At 38.4% G+C, this 22,500-nt stretch overlaps 2 long non-coding RNA genes across 2 annotated transcripts in view; both read right to left on the reverse strand.

Moving 5' to 3' along the window:
* LOC140513636 (uncharacterized) overlaps nt 1-22,500 on the reverse strand; it is a 67,547-nt gene that overhangs the window by 18,949 nt on the left and 26,098 nt on the right. The window lies entirely within an intron of this gene.
* On the reverse strand, nt 5,824-21,922 carry LOC140513637 (uncharacterized). Its single transcript, XR_011970263.1, has 2 exons — nt 10,045-21,922; nt 5,824-8,502 (listed from the first exon to the last, which is right to left on the reverse strand). It is a non-coding gene; the product is annotated as an uncharacterized lncRNA (long non-coding RNA).

Below are 22,500 nucleotides of genomic sequence, written 5' to 3' on the forward strand. Positions count from 1 at the left end.
ATTCCAAGTTGGCAGTCATCTCTAGTCTGAGATCTGTCCTTCATTCCATACTGGGGGACTCAGTGAGGGGGAGAATAGGATATAGCACCATCCCCTTCCTGCAAACTATCAGCCATGCATGATGCTCCATCAACCTGATTCACCAGTCTCAGGTTCCCAGCAACAGTTCAAGCACAGCCACTGCATCCCACAGTGAGAAGACATATATCCATTCTAACTGGTGTTTGATAAGTTCAGAATAAAAATTAAAAAAAAACCTCTGAAACCCACCTTTTAAAAAAATTACATCACAGGACTAGGAGTTAATAAACCTTGGTATGAGTCCTGGATTACCAACTATTTGATCTCAGTTTCCTCATCTGTAAAATGATCCCTGGATATTAGGAGGATCTAATGAGTTAACAAATGTCACATGCTTTAGAAAGAATGAGATGCAAAGATATTATTCCAATGTCAGATCTTTACAAGACAGCATGAGAAGTATTCTGGTAAGCATCGATGAACACAGTCCTGGCTCTGACACTTAATAGCTGTGTGGTTGTTGTCATTCACTCATGTCTGATTCTTCATGACTCCACTTGGGATTTCCTGGGCAAAGAGACTAAAGTGGTTTGCCCTTTTCTTCATTTTACAGATAAGGCAACTAAGGCAAACAAGGTGAAGTGACTTGCCCCAGGTCACACCAGCTAGTAAGTATCTGAGGTGGGATTTGAACTCGGGTCTTTCTGACTCCAGGCTCAACAAATGCGCTATCCACTGCATCACGTGGCTTGATGTATGGTAGTTGTATGAAAGGAAGCAAGTCATTTATACTTGCCAAGTCTGTTTACTTAAAAGAGGGATAAAAAAATACTTGTACTCCTGACCACACAGAATTGTAGAGAAAAATGCTTTTAAAATCCTAAAACACTCTAGGGATATATTATTAAGATGATTGATTATCTCTCTTCTACATGTCCCCCAAACTACCCTCTCCTCCCAGGGGAAACTGTGCTGCCAGGATGGATTCTCTGATAATTCTGAGCTCTCTCTGAGGCATCCTCCACTCCACCCTAGTGCTTTATAGATGCTTTTCTCTGTAGCCCTTCCCTGGTACTCCAACCCAGAACTGGGAGAACCAGAACTGTTGCAGCAGCTACTTGGCCTCCAGAGCAGGCTCCAAGCCAGAGCAGAAAGTCACTAGGGATGACCACCCTTTGGCCAGCTCAGCACTGCCACCTCCTGGCCAGTAAGCATCAACCCCTCCCTCACTGGCAGACAGATGCCAGGAACTGGTCTAACTGATGATGGACTGTGGGGCTGGCAGAATGATCACTGAATCTTATTTCTAGAACTGGAAGGGATCTTATGGTCATTTACTTCACCCCTCTAATTTTAAAGATTAGGTTAAGTGACTAAGGTCACACAGGTTGTTATTTGTAGTTGTTCAGGCCAACTCTGTGACCCCATTTGGGGTTTTATTGGCAGAGATGCTGGAGTGGTTTGCCATTTCCTTCTCCAGTTCCTTTGACAGATGAGGAAACTGAGGCAAACAGGGTTAAGTGACTTGCCCAGGGTCACACATCTAGGAAGTGTCTAAGGTCAGATTTGAACTCAGGAAGATGAGTCTTCCAGACTCCAAGCCTGGCACTCTATCCAGTGTGCCTCCTAGGTACTAAACAGCAAAATTAAGATTCAATCTCAGATCTTTCAGCTTCAGATCCAACACTCTTTCTATTGCACCACACTGACAGAAAAGGTTCCCAGAACTCCTGCAGTTGCCTAGTTTGTTGGATACATCTGTTTACTTAAAAGAGGGATAAAAAAATACTTGTACTCCTGACCACATTTTTCAGAGGGTCCCTTGTCTCAAGGGTATTGTTATGGGACCTGGGTGGGTGGGAGACCTGGGCATATCCCAAGCTAAAGTCTATTATCCAAGAGGACCTCTTCCTCATCCAGGGAAGGGAATCAGTGCTGGGAGAGAGGAGTGTTGAACTTGGATTTTCTTTTCTCTTCTTTGAGTAACCCTTTCTTTGCTGCTAGCTCACTAATTTTTATTTAAGATTTAAACTCGCAGTTGCTACCAGAAATAGTGCATAGATTAAAACAGTACCGGGCAAGATGCTTAAAGATAAAACTGAACTGTCTGAAAACAAGGCCTGGAAGCTTTCAGGAACCATAATGAAGCAGATGGCACACAGGCTTTTCATGGAATTGGGAGTGGGGGAATGAGAAGGTCTTGCCTGGCTCATGCCAGTTAAAATTACAGAAGCTAAGAGACCAGGGCACTTGGCATAGAGGGATGGTCACTTTAGGCCTGGCTACTCCAATTATTTTTTATCCTGATTTAGCTCTTTCCCCTGTTTTCAGTTCTTTCCTGCTCTCTGCTGCCTTGGTCTTCTTTCTCCCATCTTAGAGTAGTCACCCTGGTTGAAGATGGGCTGCTCCTTTCCTCAGTGGGAATGAGGGATCCCGGGTTTCTCAGACAGTCTATACCATGGGGACTTCTTTCCACTGCTATTCCCGCCCCATCCCAGCTGCAAAAACAACAGCCTGAACCCAAAGCCTTGTTATTGCAGACGAAAGCAGAGCCTCGGAGCGAGCGGAAGGAGTGGGGACACAGCCTAGCTGCTGCTCCTATACAGACCCTGGCTTGTGGATGTGTGCCTGTATGTATATGTGATGAAGGAGTTGGAGAAAGAGTTCTTTACCCTTCTGTAACCCTTCACCCTGAATAAGCCTCGAGACCAGAGGGTGGAGGGGCCTCTCATTCCCGGACAACTTGAATGGAGAGTATGACTGACTATGTGGCTGATTCCAGCAGGGCTTCCCATGGGACTGTAGGGAAAGGAAATACAAATCACTTGGGAACCAGTGAAGCCAGTGTGGGCAGGAGGCGGCACCATGGTGGCTCCCAGGCCATGCCAGGGGGCGAGGCTTTCCCACGGGGTGTGACTGGTCAACTGGACCTCACAGAGCCACCCTCATCCCCAAGCATAGGCCTGCTTGCCCTGGTAGATTTCCTATCAATTTTCTGAGTGAGTGGCAGGAACAGAGGCTTTGGCTGAAATGTTGGCCTTTCTCTTCAAGACTCCCACTTCCCTCAAGCCAGATGTTTCCCCCTCCACCAAAGTCTAGTCAAAGTCCTCAGTGATGAATTCTGTATCTGGGATCTGACCCATTCCTAGGAAGGCATATGAGTGACTGACAACATAAAGGCCTGAAATCTGGGGTCTGAACATAAGTAGCTTGTCCAATTCTTGGTATTTTATATCCTGTTCTCCCTCCCCACCCGCCCATTGACTTGAAGTTAGTGAAACTAGTTTATAAAAACTAATGTTTATGGTGCCATATTTCAAAAAAATGACCACCATTCCTTCCCTCTGCCCCAAGCCAAAAACCTGAATTACATACCTATATGTAATAGGGTTATGATGATCAAGGGAAAGAGGACAAAAAAGAACCAAGTAGTTTCAGACTACAGTTTCTCTTCCCACCATGGTCAACTACCCTTAGCCTTCAGTCATCAGTCATCTTAGACAAAGCACCAGTCACTAAGACTGAATTGGGGGAATTTCCCTTATTAAAGGGTGAAAGTACCATCTACTCTACTTTGGTCGTTCCTTTTTTAGAAGTAGTTAGGTGGTACAGTTGGATGGAGTGATGTATTTGGAGCCAGGAAGTTGTTGTGGTTGTGGTGGTGGTGGCTGTTAGGAAGATCAGAATTCAAATCCTGTCTCAAATACTTACTTAACTGTGTGACCTCAGACAAGTCACATAACCTCTCAGCCTCAGTTTCCTCATTTACAAAGTAGAGATAATAATAGCAACTACCCATGGGGTTGCTGTGAGGGTCAAATTAGAAAACACGCGTAAAGTACTTTGCGTATCTAAAAGTGACAAATAAATGGTATTTATTATCATTATTCCACAAAGTTCCATGTCTTATCATCTCAGGTTTATTTGAGATGAATTTATGAAATTGATGAGGGGGCGACTGGCCAGATATTCATTTTTTTCCCTTTCATTTTCGACTTGGAGTTCAAACTCAGTGGTGGCCTGTGATTCTTAAGGCCCATTCTCTAAAAAGCTGAGCACTATATATAAACTATATTCCTACTGGAACACCAGAGAGGACGATATTGCTATTTATTCCCATTTGGAAGAGAAAACCAAAGCTCACTGGAATGACCTTCTCCATAAGGAATGGAGCTATCACTGACACTCTGCAACAAGAATCTGCCATCAGACACTGCCTTGCTTTCTTCTCTTTCTGGCCAGGAACCAGTTAATCAAATTACCATCTGAAGTTAGACAGTGACTAAGTAGCTGTTGTTAACATGTTCTGTGGCCACAGGCATCAAATGTAAAGGAAACATTTTCCAGGACATAGGGAGGCCAGATGGGAGAGGGAAAAGGCCTCTCCTAGCAACCAACAGATTTTGTCCCGAGGTTATTTACTGAGTTCTCACCCATAGGCCTGACTGTGCTGAGCTGCGGGGAAGACAGCAACTCATTGGCAATAGACAGGCCTTCCTACTCTGAGCCATGTTGTCTTGAAAAACCTGAATCAAAACTTGAAGGGAAAGAAAATGGAGGACTGCACCACCAACTCTTCTGAAATTTTCTTAAGGTCTAGAAGGGGTTCTTAACTTGGGATCCTGTTTTTTTTTTAAATCTTTTTATAATTACATTTCAATATAATTCATTTTCTTTGTAATCTTAGTTTTATTTTATGCATTTAAAAATTTTATTCTGAAAAGAGGTCAGTAGAATGAACCAGACAGCCAAAGGGGTCCGTGACACAAGAAATGTTAAGAACCTCTGAGGAAGGCACTACAGGACCTGGTGGAAAGGCTTGAAGTGTGGCCCAGCAATGTAGTATATGTCCATTGTCTTAGGGCCAGCCTAGCTAAATCTATAAAGGTCCATTGCCAAGTTGGTCACAAGGGAATGAATTTTGGGACCACATTAACTCTCAAAAATCATCTAATAAATAAAAACCAACTACGAGATACAAGAAGCCACCTTTCTCAGTTCCTTTGCAGAGGTCGCAGGCTCTAGGAGAGAGGCAGGAATGGATAGGTTGTCCACAGTGTGGAACACTACATACAATATCAGTATTTTATTCTGATATGTCGATTGGTTTTGCTAATGTTTTAAATCTTTTTTTAAAAACTTTGTTAAAAGGAATGGTTTATAACAAGGGAAAGTGGGAAAGAGATACAGGGGAAAATTTAGACAATGTGCAAACAAAAGAAATCAACGATATCTGTTATTTAGATTTATTATTGGCTAAGGGGCTTAGTCTACCCTGTGGGTCTTCTATAAATAGCCAAGCAATTCAGAACTTAGGTGATTCGAATATCCAAAAGATTTGGATTTTTATTTTAGCAGTGTCCCCAGGATTTATATAATCTATATGACATTATATTCTTAACCATGTTATGCAAGGTAAAAAACCTATCTGTGTTTAAGGGAGAAGAATGGTGCATGGATTAACATTACCTCCAGACCCACTCCACATATGAAACACAAGCTGCATTAGAAATCTCACAGGCTTCTACTTCTGAGCTCAGCTGTGAGGGTCCCTGCCTAGTTTTTCCAAGGTGCCTCCTCACCCATTACAGGCAGCCAACACAGCCAGTATAATGAGCAACGTGCTAAGCCACACGAAAGAAAGGGGCAGCAAAAGGAGGAGAAGGTAATATGGAAAATGTAAGCAATGCAGAAGAGTTGTTGCTATGTGTCCTTCTCGAAGAGGACCAAGACAGCAGGAAGGTGATATCATGACTTGCAAGTGAATTGGAATTTAGGTGAGGAAGGGCTGTGCAAGGTTGCCAGCCTCACTGTCTCCTCCAGAGCCATTTGGGTCTAGAGGCAAGATATAGACTAGGATGACTGGAGATGGCCCCAGATGCAATGGGAGACCTTGGTTTTTTAAACTAAAGTCTTTTCCAGGTCTCAGTTTGACTGAGACAACACCCATTCAGTGATTTAATGCTAGGTAAGAAATGAGGCAAAGAATCACTCAGCATCACTTAGCTAGTAAATGCCTAAGGCACCCAGAGCCTAGTGGAGGGGGAATCGCTTCTACATAATGGAAGGAAAGGGCACTGGAAATCTAGCAGGGCCTAGGCCTCTTCTTGGAAGTGGTCTGGGCTAAGCCACCACAGTCAGGGCTATTCTGGTAAATGTTTAATGATGGTTTTCAGGAAAAATAAATTTAAATAAATATAAATATAGAAATATTTAAGTAGAAAAATAAACACTTTACAGTTTGATTTGCATTAACATTTCCTCCGTCACTTTCTTAAGTTTAGACAATCAACAAAACAACAAACTTAAGTTCTGAAATGTAAAATTTGCTGATTTCCGAGGTGTAAAATATTCACACTGAAAATGTAACATCCCCCAGGCCAAAGCACACAGCATAAGGAAGCTGAGTATAAAGCCCAGTCTTAGGGCCATCTGTACAGCAGTGGAAGGGGGAGGAGTCATAGAATAATAAGGGATCAGAGAAAAGCAATTGAGAAATTGATAAAGAAGCTGTAAACTAAAAATCTAAGGGAGAAAACCTAAATAAAAATACAGCTGACAAGCAGATAAAGCAACAGAGAGGATTGTAAAGATACAATGTAAGAAGGGTTAGGACATAATGAACTACTTTTATAGTATAACGGAAGATGAACCAAAATTCTCAATGCAAAAGAAAATTCAGACCCCTCCCCAAGATTATGAAATAATAACAGAATCACAAAGTTTGAGAGCCAGAAGGACCTCAGTAGCTATCTGGTCAGACCCATGTGTAAAGGAATCCTCCCTATGATATAAGTTTGCAAGGTATCATCCACCCTCAGCTCTGAGACCCCCAATGTAGGACAACCAGCATCTTTAGAGACAGTCCATTCCATTATTGGACCACCTCTAATTGTTAGGAAATTTTTCCCATCCTCAAGTTTGAAATTTCTTCTTTGCAGTTTCCATCCATTGTTCCTGGTTCTGTCCTTTGGGGTCAAACAGAACAGATTAATCCTTTCTTTGCACAATAGCCCTTCAAATACATGATCATGGCTATCATGTTCCTCCTGCAGCCTTTTCTTCTGCCTAGTTCTTTTAAACTCATCTTCGCATAAACTGGATTCAAGGCCCTTCACCCTCCTGATAACCTTCTTCTGGACCCTCTCTAGCTTATCAAAAATCTTTTAACACTATTATATCCAGAAATGAACATAGTACTCTAGATGAGGTCTGACAAGGGCAGAATAAAGAGCATCTGTCACTTTCTTATGCCAAGGAAGGAAGGAAGAAAAAAAACCAAGCCTTTATTAAGGGCCCACAGTATGCTAGGAACTAGAATCTGGGAGGAAACTAGGTGCCTGGCTAGTAAATATGTAAGGCAGGATTTCAATTCAGGCCTTTCTGAGTCTAGGTTCAGTACTCTAATCACTGGATCACCTAGAAAATATGCGCCTCTTAATTTGGCCCAGGATTGCATTAGCTTTCTTGGATGTTCCATCAGATTCCTGATCCATAGCAAGCTTGTAGTCTATTAAAACCCTCAGATCTTTTCCCACAATTGTTATCTATGTATCTGCCATTTTGTATTGGTAAAGGTTTTTTTAATCCCAAGTATAAGATTTAAAGTCATTTCTTTTGAAGTCTGTCTTTTTAGACTCAACCCAATATAAGATCTTTTTGAATCCTGACTCTATGGACCCTGTTTTGTGTCCTCTGCAAATCCACTGACCTTACTGTCTACGTCTTTATATCAGTCATTGATAAAAATCTTTAATGGCACAGGGCCAAGCAGAGATCCCTAGAGTAGTCTGCTGAAGACTTCCTACCATGTTAAAATTAAATCATTAACAATTACTCTGAGACCAGCAATCAACCAGTTCTGATTCCATCTAAGTGTATTATGTATTATCATCTAGTCCACATATTGTCATCTTTCCAACAAGGATAGTATGATATAGGGATATATATGAGTATATAATATATATATATTTTTTAAACACTTCACTAAAATTTAGATAAGCTATATTCATAACATCTCCCTCATTTGTTAAGTTACCAACCCTATCAAAATAAATGAGGTTAGTTTGGTATGATCTGTCCTTGAAGAAACCATTCTGGTTCTTTGTAATCTGGGCTTCCCTTTCTAGAACATTCACCTGCCATCACTTTAATGATATATTTTAGAATGTTCCTAGGGATTGAAATCAAGTTCCTTGGTCTATGGTTTGCACACTATTCTTTTCTCTTTTGTGAAAAAACAGGATTTGCTATTCTCCAATCATGGACCTCTCCTGTTTTTCATGATCTTTTAAATATCACTGACATTGGCTCAACAATGGCATTTGCCATTTTTTTCAGTATGGAGGATGTACTTCATCTGGATCAAGTGACCAGAATTCATCAAGAGCAAGTAGGCATTATCTTACCATCTTCTTCATGATCTTCAGTGTCCATTCTTTCTTAGTCATCTTTGTTCTACTGTTTCCAGTGGTCATTATCCTTAGCAGAGAAAGGTATAGAGATAAGGATTAAACCTGTAATTTCATCGAGAGTGGGAGTTCCTAGGGAGGAATTTCTTCTGCCAATGCAGATTAGTATCTTCTCTACAATTTAGAGTCTTAGAAAGTTGCCTTTGCCAGGGTCACAAAGCCAGTATGTTTCAGAAATTGAACTTGAACCAAAGTCTTCTTGGTTTTAAGGTCAGTTCTCTATCCCCTTTGCTAAATTAGAATTAAGTAGCTTTGTCTTTTCTCTGTTGTCATTTATCTTTGTTCTATGAACTATTTTTGCTGTTCTTTGTTTCTCTTATCAGCCCTAGCTGATTCTGAGCTTTAGAACTCATGACACTATTGAATAGGACCATGCCATGCTTGTATATTCATCTTCTTACTTGGCCTTGCTTTTATCTTCTGTAAATTCTTTTTCCTTTTTCTTTTTTAAAATTTAAGTTGGTTGGTGAGTTCCTTGTGGGTCTACATCATTCTATGATAAATCCCACTTTCCCTCCTCTTGGGAATTGCTTCCCTTTGTGTTTTCAGAATTTCCTTCCTTTGTAGCATTTCAGTTCATGAGATCCTACCAATATTTCCTTTGAACCCTTTGAAATCTGCTTTCCACAAATCAAAGGTGCATGTTATAAACCTGAATTTCTTCTCTTTCTCTGTCAATATTCTAGAAAAAAACTGTCACCTCCTCCCACATTTTCCATCTTTTGCATCCCAGCAAACCATTCTTCCCTATTAATAAGAATTTCCCCTGTTGTTTCCTCCATATTTTGAAGAATGTAATTATCACTAAAGTAAGCCAAGAAGTCATTTGTTACTTTTCTCTTTATCAGAGAGAGCTCCAGATCATGTTTGGATAACTGAAGTCTCCCATCACTATTATATCATTCCTCTGTGCAAGGCTTGTGATCTACTTCCTAAATTCCTTATCTATTTCCTCTTTCTGCCCAGGTAGAGTGGAGAATACTCCAATGACAAAATTTTGTCTGTTTCTCTTTCCACTGACCTTCACCCAAATACTTTCTGTCAAATTTCCTTCTTCTAGCTCTAGATTTCCTCACATAAATCTGTGTTCTCAATATAAAATGCCACCCCACCTCAATTTTATCTATTCTTTTTTTTAATGTCATACCCATTTGGAGGTGTGGTCCAGTCATGAGTTTCATCTGAATTTTAGGGATACATATGTAATATGCCCTCCTGGGCCACTCCTCCAAGCCTCATTTGCACTCATAGTTAGGGGTCCCTAGAGCACAGCAACTACTCTTAGAGCTCTAGGAGTGATCTGGGCAGATAGGTATGTCACTAATGCTGTATCTCCTCAACTCCTCCTATGTGTTTCCCCATCAGCAATCAATCAGTAGAAAATTAACTTGTATTAAAAGCTGTATAATAAGAACAGTTAGGAGAAAATGTTTTCCCCAAAATGTGGAACACAGTCTCCCACAGGTATACAAACACCAAAGGAAAAGTGAGCATGAATTTAAAATATAGTGGTAATAAATACATGTAGAGAATAAAGGTGTTAAAGGGGTACCTTGCACAACTTCTGGTACTGGATGTTCTTTCTCCCTTGCTGGAATCCTCATAATGCTCCCTTTAGGTGCTGGTGTCTGCTGGGCTCCAAAGGGCTATAGCCAGAATTTCCGAGTCAGGGTGGAGGAGCCAAGATGGTGGAGTAGAAAGAAGCACATATGCTTAGCTCTTACCCCACAGCCCATAAAATACCTGTAAAGAAGAACTCTCAACAAATTCTAGAGCAGCAGAAGCCACAGAACAATGGAGTGGAGGAGATTTCTGTCCCAGAGAGACCTGAAAGACTGAAGGGAAAGGTCTGCCATGCGCCAGACGCAGAGCAGAGCCCAGCCCTGCCTTGGCCACGTGGCACCAAGAGGAGCCGATCTGAGTAGGCTTTAGGGACAGAATCTTCAGCAGCAGCGCAGATCCCTCAACCCACAGGTGCCAAAGGTCAGTGAGAGGGTCTTTTCGGCTGGCCGAGAGGGGAGCAGGGTGTCCCCATAACTCAGGCCTCCTCAGGTGGCAGCAGTAGAGGCAGCAGCAGATGGGGCTCCCAGAGCAGGCAGCAGCCCGCATCCATTGTTAAAGGTCTCATCAGAAAGCCCCTAAGAGAACTGAACCCTATGTGGTGGCCTTGCCTCGACCTGAGCTGAACTTAATCTCATACCAAATAGCAGCCCCGCCCCCGCTGAAAGCCCCCGAGGCTTTGCAGCAGCTTATTTGAATCTCAGCCCCCAAGTGCTGGCTTGGCGGAACTGGAGGCAAGGTGGTTGTGGAGAGGAAACTCAGAAGTCAAGTAACTGGCTGGGAAAATGCCCAAAAAGGGAAAAAAAAATAAGACCATAGAAGGTTACTTTCTTGGGGAACAGGTGTCTCCCCTCATCCTTTCGAATGAGGAAGAATAAGGCATACTGTCAGAGGAAGTCAAGGCACCTGCCTCCAAAGGGGGCTTAAATTGGGCTCAGGCAATAGAAGACCTTAAAAGCAAGTTAGCAGCTTACTAAAGGAGAACCAAAACAATGCTGAGGAAAATAACAGCTTTAAAAAGAGGCTAACTCAATTGGAAAAAGAGGTCCAAAAAGCCAATGAGGAGAAGGAGGTTTTAAAAAGCAGAACTAGCCAAATGGAGGAGAAGGTTCAAAAGCTCACTGAACAAAATAATTCGTTGAGAGAATTGAGTTCAGGGAAACGAATGACTTTGAGTTAAACCAAGCAGTTAGTAAACAAAACCAAAAATTTGAAAAAATAGAAGATAATATGAAACAACTCACTGGAAAAACAACTGACCTGGAAAATAGATCCAGGAGACATAATTTAAAAATTACAGGACTACCTGAAAGCCATGATCAAAAAAGAGCCTAGACATTATCTTCTATGAAATTATCAAGGAAAACTGCCCTGATGTTCTAGAACCAGAGGGCAAAATAAATATTGAAAGAATTCATTGATCACCTCCTGAAAAAGATCTGAACAGAGAAACTCCTAGGAATAATGTGGCCAAATTTCAGAGTTCCCAGATCAAGGAGAAAATACTGCAAGCAGCTAGAAAGAAACAATTTGAATACTATGGAAATACAATCAGAATAACATAGGATCTGGCAGCTTCAACATTAAGGGATTGAAGGGCTTGGAATGAGATATTTCAGAAGTCAAAGGAACTGGGATTGAAACCAAGAATCACCTACCCAGCAAATCTGAGTATAATACTTCAGGGGAAAAAATGGTCATTCAATGATATATACCACTTTCAATCATTCTTGTTGAGGAAAAGACCAGATCTGTATAGAAAAATTTGACTTCCCAAGACAAGAATCAAAAGAAGCATGTAACGGTAAACAGGAAAGAAATATCATACAAGACTCTCTAAACCTGAACTGTTTACATTACCACATGGAAAGAAAATTTTTTTTTTAACTCGAATCAGAATTTCCCTCTATCATGATGAGTCAATACTTCTTGAAGCCATCTATCATTAGTGTGTCTCTCTGTTCTTGGGGCAGCTGCTTCCACTGCCATCAGTCACAACTGCTCCTTTGCCTTCAATGGACACAATCACTAATGCTGCCTTCACTGACCTATAGGCCTCTTGAATCTCCCAAGTGAAGCAACCTCTTGGATAAGTCTATCAAACAAGTAATCTTGGGATACTTGAGAACAAATGATAAGAGACAGAGCCAGCCATGTGTTGTCAAATCCATTGCAAGTTGGGACACAGGGAAGTCACTGTTCCCCAAAAGAGCTCTAGGGAAAACAGCTCAAAGTAGCCCTGCCTCATTCATACTCAAAAAGGAAAAAAAGTGACATAAGGCAAGTTGGTCCTTTTGTTTACTCAAGGGAGTAAACATTTCAGTTCAGCAACCCCTGAGTCTGTGCTTTTGTGATTCTGTGAATTATCCATTCTTCAGACTCAGCAGCCAATTAGAGAACTCGTCATCACACAATACAAGCCCCTCAGTCTCAAATTGTTGGAAGCAGGACCCCAAAGCTCCACGTGGCAGACTGGAAGCAGGCAGAGAACATCAGTATATGTTATGTACAGCCTACCAGGAAGGGCAAATCTGAGCATGCTCTGTGCCTCTGTTAAACTCTTCCCTCAATTAAATGTTTGCTGACCTTAGCAAACCAGCTCAGATGTATGTTGGCTGTGCTGTGTTCTCTGGGTGCTAGGGAGGCTTAACCATTTTCCTTTTGATTGTTGTCTCCAGTGCCTTGGACTAAAGAGTCTCAAAAAAGTCCATAGGGCACAGTTCTTATGTTATCCCAAACTTAAAGGGAAAAATTGCACTCTCCTAAAATATAAAGTTAAGCAAATTAAACAAACAAACAAATGTTTTACAAAGTGCATCAGAGTGCATCCCTTTAGGTTGGGAAAAGTCTTTGCAAGCACCGAGCCAAGCAATTTATAAGTACAGGCACCTACTTTTCCTATCCTTTCCTCTCTGTGTAATATTCTCTCCAGTATCATGAAAAGGGTCAAGTCTCTTCCTCTTCAGATCTCCAACCTCCTTTTCCATTGAAACCTAATTTCTATATCTAGATCTATATCTAAAATAGAATATATTCTATATTCACTCATCCTAATAACTTGGAGTGTGAAGAGGCATTCTTTGAGTCAATTTATCTTCTTTTCATTGGGGAAGATTAGCCTACACTTAAAATACAGATAATAGTCATTTGCCCAATACTGAAATATAAATATCATGAAATCAGGGTATGTCATGGCAAAATTTCCCTTATTTTCCATACAGATTAAGATTTTTATCCTTTTTTAGGGGAACTATTTGTGAGTGTTTACATATCAACCCTAAGCAGCTTGTTAAAAGTTTTACAGTCAATTATCTCCTCTTAATAAGTTGAAAATTCAACTCAATTGCCCTTTCATAGTCTTAACAACTCCACAGTCCCACTTATCTGCACTTCAGTTTCTCAACCAATAAAAAGGCTGAAAATGAAGGAGGCCATAAAGAGTCTTGTCTTCTATACAACATAATTAATGTGAAAATATGTTTAATAGGAATGTATATGTAGAGTCTATATGGGATGGCATACTGTCTTGGAGAGGAGGGGAAAGGAAGGGGAGAAAATTTATGGAAGTGAATGTTGAAAACAAAAATAAGTAAGTTTACTTATTATTTTAAAAAAAGAAGAAAAAGAATCTTGCCATGTGGAGAAGGGGAAGATGTGCATCTGTGATAAGAATTGGGCACTTTAAAAGAGGTTGCACCTGAAAAGAATTTGAATGTTAAGGGACAACCTCTAAGACAGAACTGCATTAAAGAACTGCATTCCACCGCAGTACTGGGGACATCTGAGTCACCAGAGGCAGTCAAAAATGAAGGAGGCAGATGAAATGTGGAAATACAAACAAAATATCCTGCTCTTAGAAGAAGTGAATGGTCATGATGAGGGCTTATGTCTCAAAATACAGAATGACTTTCATCACATGACAATGCTTCCATTTGAATTCCATTTCCAATTTGTTTCCTTAATGAATTTCTATTTCTAAGAGTGTGACACAGTGGGGAAGAAAAGGAGAAAGGTTTAAGAACTACAAATTCATTAACACAGAAGTAGGATAGAGGAGTAAACTCAAATTTGTTGTCCTAGAAACTCTACCTGCACGAGGGACTCAGAGAAGGTACAAGTAAGGTTATAACCTATGAACTGCTGTTGTTGTTGTTTTTGTGCTTGTCAGTCATCGTTTTCGAAGAGGACCGTGCCATCAGAGACTTGCACTGGACTTTGTTTTGAGCGAGGGAGGGCTGTGCAAGATCGTTAGCCTCACTTTCTCCTCCTGAGCCATCTGGATCCAGTGACCAGATATTCATCAGGATGACTGCAAATGGTCCAGGATGCAATGGGAGACCTAGATTATCATAGTCAGAATATATTAGAAGAGGAGAATATGGAATAGAATGGAATTAGAAGGGGAGCAATATGGAAATGAGCAAAATTTTTTAAAAAGTCTCTTTGGAAAAGGGGATAACAAGCTGTGGGTCAATCTAGTCATTCTGGAAAGCAATTTGGAACTATATCTAAAAAGTAAACTAAACTGTATGCATATAGTCTTTGACACAGCTATACTACTACTAGGCATATACCCCAAAGAGATGAGATAAAAGATCCATAAGTACAAAAAAAGTTATTGCAATATTTTTGATGTAGCAAAGAACTAGAAACTAAGGGGTATCCATCAATTGACGGATTGTAGAATATGAATGGAATGGAATATTATTACACCATAAGAAAGGATGAAAGAGATGAGTTCAGAAAAACCTAGGAAGGCTTATATGACATCTTCAGAGTAAAGTGTGATTCAGTGAAGTGATACAGACTGAAGTGAGAAAAACAGGAAAACAATTATTTATTCAATGACAATACCACTATAAAGAAAAATAATTTTGAAAGGCTTCAGAACTCTAATTAAAGCAGTAACCAATCACAATTCCAGAAGAACAGTTATAAAATATTCTTTCTACCTCTTCAAAGTGAGGTGACAGACCTCAGGTACGAGGTTAATTATTTGTTATGAGGGAGGACTTGGTCGGGGGCAGGGGGAGAACTCTTGTGAGGCTACCGACAATGATTTCCCCCGCAAAAAAAAAAAAAGATGAAAAGAAAGGAGAGTCAGTGAAACATTTTGAAAGGAGAAAAAATCCGGAGAGAAATAAACAAGATTCCTTTGGAACTAATTTGCTGAATATAACTTAAAAAACAAATAGTGCATAAAAGAGATATGTAGTTTCATATGCAATCATCTTTTTCTGGGTTACTGACTAAAAAAAAAAAAAATGCACCAGACAAAAAAAGTTAAACTAAGAAGTGGTGGGGAGTGGGAAGGAAAGATTTTTGAACCACATGCTTAGTTGGGCAACAAAAGAGAAAATCAAGCTAGAAGGAGAAATAGATAAATCAGTGAATAAAAAAGGAAATTAACATTTAAGCAAACTCAAGGAAACTAAGGATAGGATAAGTAAATAGAAGTGGGAAATAAGAAAGGGGAAGTTGTGGGAATAGACCAGAATTGAAGTAATATAAGCAGAATTAATTTTAGTGACAAAATGCTGATTTAAGGAATAGAATAAAAATCAATGCAAATTAAAGAAATGGAGGAACACATAAGCCAAAAAGATCATAATCTTAGATGGCAATGGATTAAACAATCCAATAAATAACAGAGCAAGACAGAATACATAAGAAAACCAAACCTGACCTTTTTCTCTATACAGGACATATTTAACAAATAAAGACACATATGGAGTAAACATGAGAGGCTGGAACAAATGTTATCAGGTGATTCCAAAAAAAGCAATAGTGCAATGATATTATCTAACAAGGCAAAGGGCAAAAATTTACAGTGCTATGGTGGACAGAAAGATAGCATGGAGGAAGTAGATCTAGAGTTGGTCTTAAAACCAGTAAAAGAGGGGTTTACATCCTGCCTCTGACACCTGTGTGATGCTGGGCATGTCACTTAACCCCTGAATGCTCTAGACAATTCTTTAAGACTATAAACTGCAGAGAAGGTACCAACCTGCAGTAATAGAGATATTTCTTCACCTGGGACTTCCCTGTACCAATAAAATCACAGGTTTAGTCTCTTACTATTCAAAATATGGGAAATTGCATTACATATAAAGGCACCATAGATGATGAAATGATGCCAAGCATCTAAATTCAAAGAGTTAAAGTTAAATGAATTGCAAAAATACAAAGTAGAAACCACAATTATAGCAGACTTTAACTTTTCAGGACTGGATAAATCTAACAGAAAGAAATTTAAAACAATATATAGAATTAAATATGTTAGATGTTATATATCTGAAAGACCTGACACTTTTACTGAATAGGAATATTAAAGAACACGTACATTTCTGTGTACCACAAGGTACCATTAAAAAAAAAAACAGACTATGTACAAGGACCCAAAGAAATCATGAATATTCTTATAGCATAAATATTAAGCTTATCTTTTACAGACAATAATGCAATAAAAATAGCAATTAATACAAGAAACACAAGTGAAAGATACAGACTTAAATATCCACTTAATAATGAAATTCTAAACAATGGATCAAAGAACAAATAATAGAAACAATAACTACGCAAAAGAATGATAATTATGAGACAACATACTAGAATTAAAACAAACCTAAAAGGAAATATTTCTGAAAACATTACCAAAATGATAAAAGTCAGAACTGGTAAAGGGCATGGAACTTTAAAAAACTAGAAAATAACCAAAAAACCCAAATAAGTACAAAAATGATATCTTGAAAATTATGGGAGAAATAGATAAAATGGAAATCAGACTGCAGGTATTATAAAAAAAATTAAAATCTGTTTCTTTGAAAAAACCAACAAAATTGACAAATCTTTAGTTAATGTAATCAAAAATAGGAGGAAAACAAAATTATCAAAATAAAAATGAAGTAAGATCATTTTTATTTGTCAAAATCTACTACATGCAATTCTATGCTAGTAAACCAAAGAATTTAAAGGAAATGGATGGTTGCCTAAAAAAGACAAAATACTAAAATTAACAATAGTGACCATAAGCAATGCAATCTTAGAAAATTAACTTGAAGAAGCTACTATGGAACTACCAAATATGGAAACAAAAAAGCTGGTCCACACAGATTTATATTGATGAATTCTATTGTACATTTAAGGAGCAAGCAATAACTATGCTACAAAAAAACCCTCACAAATGGAAAAAAAATGATACCAAACTCCTTTGATGAAATAAATATTTGGGGGGGGGGGAATCTAGCTCAATATCATTAATGAATATTAATGCAAACATTTTAAATGAAATTCTATTGAACACTACTATCAATATAGTAAAAAAAAAAAAATTATTCACTTTAACCAAGTTTTATTTGACCAAGGCTTACATAATGGCCCACTATTCAAAAAATAATTAATGGAATTCTATTTAAAATTTTTTAGAATTTAAAACCACATGATTATATCAACAGATTCAGGGAAAAAACCTTTGACAAAGTACAGTTTTTTCTTCTAATAACCCAAAAAAGTAAAGCTATAGAAGGGCCATTTTTAATATCATAAAAAACCAAAAGTTAACATTATTTGGGATGAGGAAAAAGAGCTTTTCTAGAAAATAAACAAGGATGCCTCCTCTACCCACTTTTATTTTGACATAGTTGTAGAAATTCTAGCAAAAGCTGTAATAGAAGAGAAAGAAATGAAAGGCATTAAACATTAGGAGAGAAAAGACATAATTATCTATATTTTCAGATGACATGATGACTTACTTAGGAAATCACAGAAAATGAACAATTGACTCATTAATAGCTTCAGGAAAGTAGTATGATAAAAAGACATCTACGGAAATCATCAGTCTTTCTAGATAACAATTAAAAAAAGAACCCAGAAAGAAATGATAGAAATCTCATGGAAAATTTGAAGGAAATGGAAGAAAACATTCCAAATAACTAGAAGATTCATAAAATATTTGGGAATCAATATGTTAAAACACATTAAATATGATTCTAAAATAGCTTTTAAAGAAACAAAGAATGGCTTAAATAATTTCAGTGACATTATTTATCATGGTTGGGCCTTGATGAAGTAATCAAAATGACAAGGCTACCTAAATTAACTTACAGATTTGGTGCTTTTTGAATCAAAGAACGTAGAACAGCAACAGACCAAATCAGAGTAAAATTCATTGAGAGGAATTAATCTAATCTCTAATCTCAAAGGAAATGGGGGAGGGAGTAGAAATGAAGAAGAAAAAACACTTTCAAACCTCCAGTTATATTATAAAATAGCAATCTGTCAAAACTATTTGGTATTAGGTAAAAATTTAAAAGTAAAATCGATTGAATAGACTAAATAAGGAAGCATCAGAAATAAGTGAATTTAATAACTCAGTGTTTGATAAACCCACAAACGTAAATTACTTGGGTGAGTATTCCCTATTAGAAAAGAATTTCTGGGAAAATTGAAAAACAGTTTTGTAAAAATTTGGTTTAAACCAACATCTCACATCATAATCTTTAATAAGCTCTAAATAGATGTTCAATTTTAATATGAAAGATCATATTATTTTTAAAATATAGGAAAAGGTATCTTTCACATCTACAGTTGAGGGAGTCTTCTTAGCCAAAGAAGAGATAGAAGACATCAAAAGAGAAATAGCTAATTTTGATTACATTAAATTAAAAAACTTTTGCATAAACAAAATTGATGCAACTACTATAAATGCAAAAATCTGATTATGAGGAAAATTCATGGCATTAATTATCTTTGATAAAGATCTAAAGTATAGTAAAGATCTGAAAATATGTAAAAAGTTAACACAAACAAAAGACTAAGTCATTCCTCAATGAATAAGTGGTCAGATGATAGTGACAAATAGTTCTCAAAAGATAAATTGCAAGCAATTTACAATCATGTGAAAAATTTCTCCAAATTACTAATAATAAGAAATGCAAATTAAAATAACTGACTTTTCACCTCACATTTAAAAAATTGGCAAAGAGGACAAAAGATGGAAATAGTAAATGCTGGAGGGGTTGCCAGAAGACAGTGACAAAAATGCAGTTGGTGGTACTGAAAATTGGTTCAATAAGCAACATGGAATTACCCCTAAAGAGTGACTAAAATCTTCTTACCTTTTGATCTAGAGATTCTATTGCTAGAAACAAAGATCCCACATATACTAAAACATTCATTGTGGCAGTTTTGGAGGATAGCAAAGAACTGGACACAAAATAGGTGTGCATCAATTGGGGAAAGGCTAAACAAATTGTGATACATTAATGTAATAGGGTATTACTTCACCAAAAGAAACAATGAATATTTTCATATTCCTCACATAAAGATATATTAACTAACGCAGATTGAAGTAAATGGAACCAGGAAAACAATATACTGCAACAATATAAACAAAGCAATGACTACAGTAATACAAAAACAAAGAAAATTAAGTTGAAGATAAATAATCATAATGACCTAGCTTGACCCTAGAGAAAAGTTGAGAAAATGCATCTTATCTTGCTTCATTGTAGAGGAGGGTGAACTATGTGTTTGAAATATTACACATACTACTGATGTGTTGGTTGGATTTTCTGCCTTACCCCACATTCTCTACAAACATGGTACCCCAGTGGTCTTAGTGTGGTTTTAAATATGTGTATATAACAACACATATATAATATGTATGTGTGTGCATATGTGTATACATGCATATGTGTGTTTATATATGTATATATATGTGTATGTACACATATATACGGACAGACACAAATAAAGGTCCCCATTTTGGTGTGTTTGCCCCAACCGCTCAGTGCAAGTGAGAACTTGAAATATGGACTTCCAGAAATTATAAAGTAATACATTTTTCAGGTGAGAGTATATCTCCACTGAACTAGTCAGAAGTAGGAACTATGTGTGAACAAGACCTGAGTACTTCTATTGAATCAGTCAAAGGCTTTACACTAAACGTGAAAAGCAGGGGACAAGCCACCTTGTTTTTTAAAAGAAGAATCTGCTTATGATTTCGCATCTTTGACTTTCCTAAATAGTAACATCTGTTTCCAGACTACCCATGGGGGTAGAGTGGGGTACTTGCTATACGGTGGAGTCAAAGTTAAGAGGTAGAACCAGAAATTGTCTCTTCTTTTTAGCTCATGCAGTACCTCACATCCCTCTCCCTCCCCCCTCCCTGCTCCTTCCCCCATCAAGGAATCCCTCCCAGTGCTAGGTTTGAAGCAGATCTCAAAGCTTCCACATTGTTTAGCTGAACCATGAAGGTCTAAAGGCAAGCAAAGTAGGATCTTTTGCTGTTTTTGTTTAGTATAATCAAGTGCCTCTGATTGAATAATGTGATTAAAAAAGATCTTACCTACCCATTAATAGACCTGGGAAGATTTGTAGGAAGGCTCACACCTTTTGTTAATGAGGCACTGGTTCTCAAGGGTTGTGATTCCCTCTGGCTCTAAAAAATGTATAAATACTCTAAGTTGAGGTTTTACTTTGGGGTTTAGTTTTTGGAAGAAGCTTTGTGTGCCAGATGAGACTCTGGGAAGCCACTAGGCAGTCCCCTGGCTTTGAAAACCCAGATGTTGGTGCTTCCCTCTCTGGTAACTATGTATATATGTAATGGTCAGAGAGTTGGATCTGTCTGTTGATCTATGGTGTATGTACTCCTTATGTTAGACAGTTGGAAGCATGTCTGTTGGTCTTTGATTTCTCTGTATTTTCCCTGAAGTTCAGGGCGCTGATTTTCTCTCTTGAACTAGGTGAATGATACATGTGCTTGATCAAAGTGGTTGTTGACCCCTCAAAAGTTGCTTTCCTTTTAGAAAAGCAGATCGAAGAACCTGTACAGCAGATCTTCCTGTATATGTTGGGGTCCTTGCTCATATAGAAGGACAACTCCAAGCATGCTCCATGGGATAGTCCCTCCCACAATCAGCAACTTTCCTTATGCCCTAGCTGGGGCATACTAATCACACAGCATCACAAATACACACAGCATCAGGACAGAGAGTGGACATACATCACAGGTCTCCACACTAAGAAAATACATGTAAACCCTCAGTGGTACTGGGGTGTAGATGCTATCCCTCTGATGCTACTGAGACGTAGATATTCTTACACTGCCCCACTGACCTTGGTCTCATAGCTTCTGCCAGACATTACTCTGATGGTTATTACCAGATACTTACGGCTCCCCTCAATGCTGCTCTACTCAGGATTAGTATTTACTTGGGATCCCTTTTCCTGGTTCAGGGCTGGGTTCTCTTGATCAAAGAACTCACCGCAACTACTCAGCTACTTAATATACTTCCCATAGTTCTATCTCTGCTGATCAGGCCAAAAAGCAGGCAATGGTCATTTTCCTGGTAACTCTGGTGTTTGCGATTTTACCAGTTTTCATCTCTAAATTCCACTCACTCACCCATGTATATGAGTGTGCTGGGAAACGGCATGTAAGCAAACAACATCTAGGTCATTGCTAACTGCTCGGTGGAATTCATGACTTTTCCATATGCAAATACAGTCATTTAGAATTTGACAAGGATAATGTCTGAAAGGTATTTTGACTCATATATATGCATATGTATAGATATATGAATATCCATATATATGTGTGTACGTACATACATATGCACACGTACACACATGTGTGTACACACACATATATTGTATGCACACACATACCATTTGTTCATCACAACTCTGTAAGCACACATACACACATGTGTGTACACACACACACATATATTGTATGCATACACATACCATTTGTTCATCACAACTCTGTAAGCACACATACACACATGTGTGTACACACACACACATATATTGTATGCATACACATACCATTTGTTCATCACAACTCTGTAAGCACACATACACACATGTGTACACACACACACACACATATATTGTATGCACACACATACCATTTGATCTTCATCACAACTCTGTAAGCACACATACACACATGTGTGTACACACACACACACATATATTGTATGCACACACATACCATTTGATCTTCATCACAACTCTGTAAGCACACATACACACATGTGTGTACACACACACACACATATATTGTATGCACACACATACCATTTGATCTTCATCACAACTCTGTAAGCACACATACACACATGTGTGTACACACACACACATATATTGTATGCACACACATACCATTTGATCTTCATCACAACTCTGTAAGCACACATACACACATGTGTGTACACACACACACACATATATTGTATGCACACACATACCATTTGATCTTCATCACAACTCTGTAAGCACACATACACACATGTGTACACACACACACATATATTGTATGCACACACATACCATTTGATCTTCATCACAACTCTGTAAGCACACATACACACATGTGTGTACACACACACACACACATATTGTATGCACACACATACCATTTGTTCATCACAACTCTGTA

The sequence above is a fragment of the Notamacropus eugenii genome, chromosome 7 (genome assembly GCF_028372415.1).
Source record: "Notamacropus eugenii isolate mMacEug1 chromosome 7, mMacEug1.pri_v2, whole genome shotgun sequence".
Classification (NCBI taxonomy): domain Eukaryota; kingdom Metazoa; phylum Chordata; class Mammalia; order Diprotodontia; family Macropodidae; genus Notamacropus; species Notamacropus eugenii.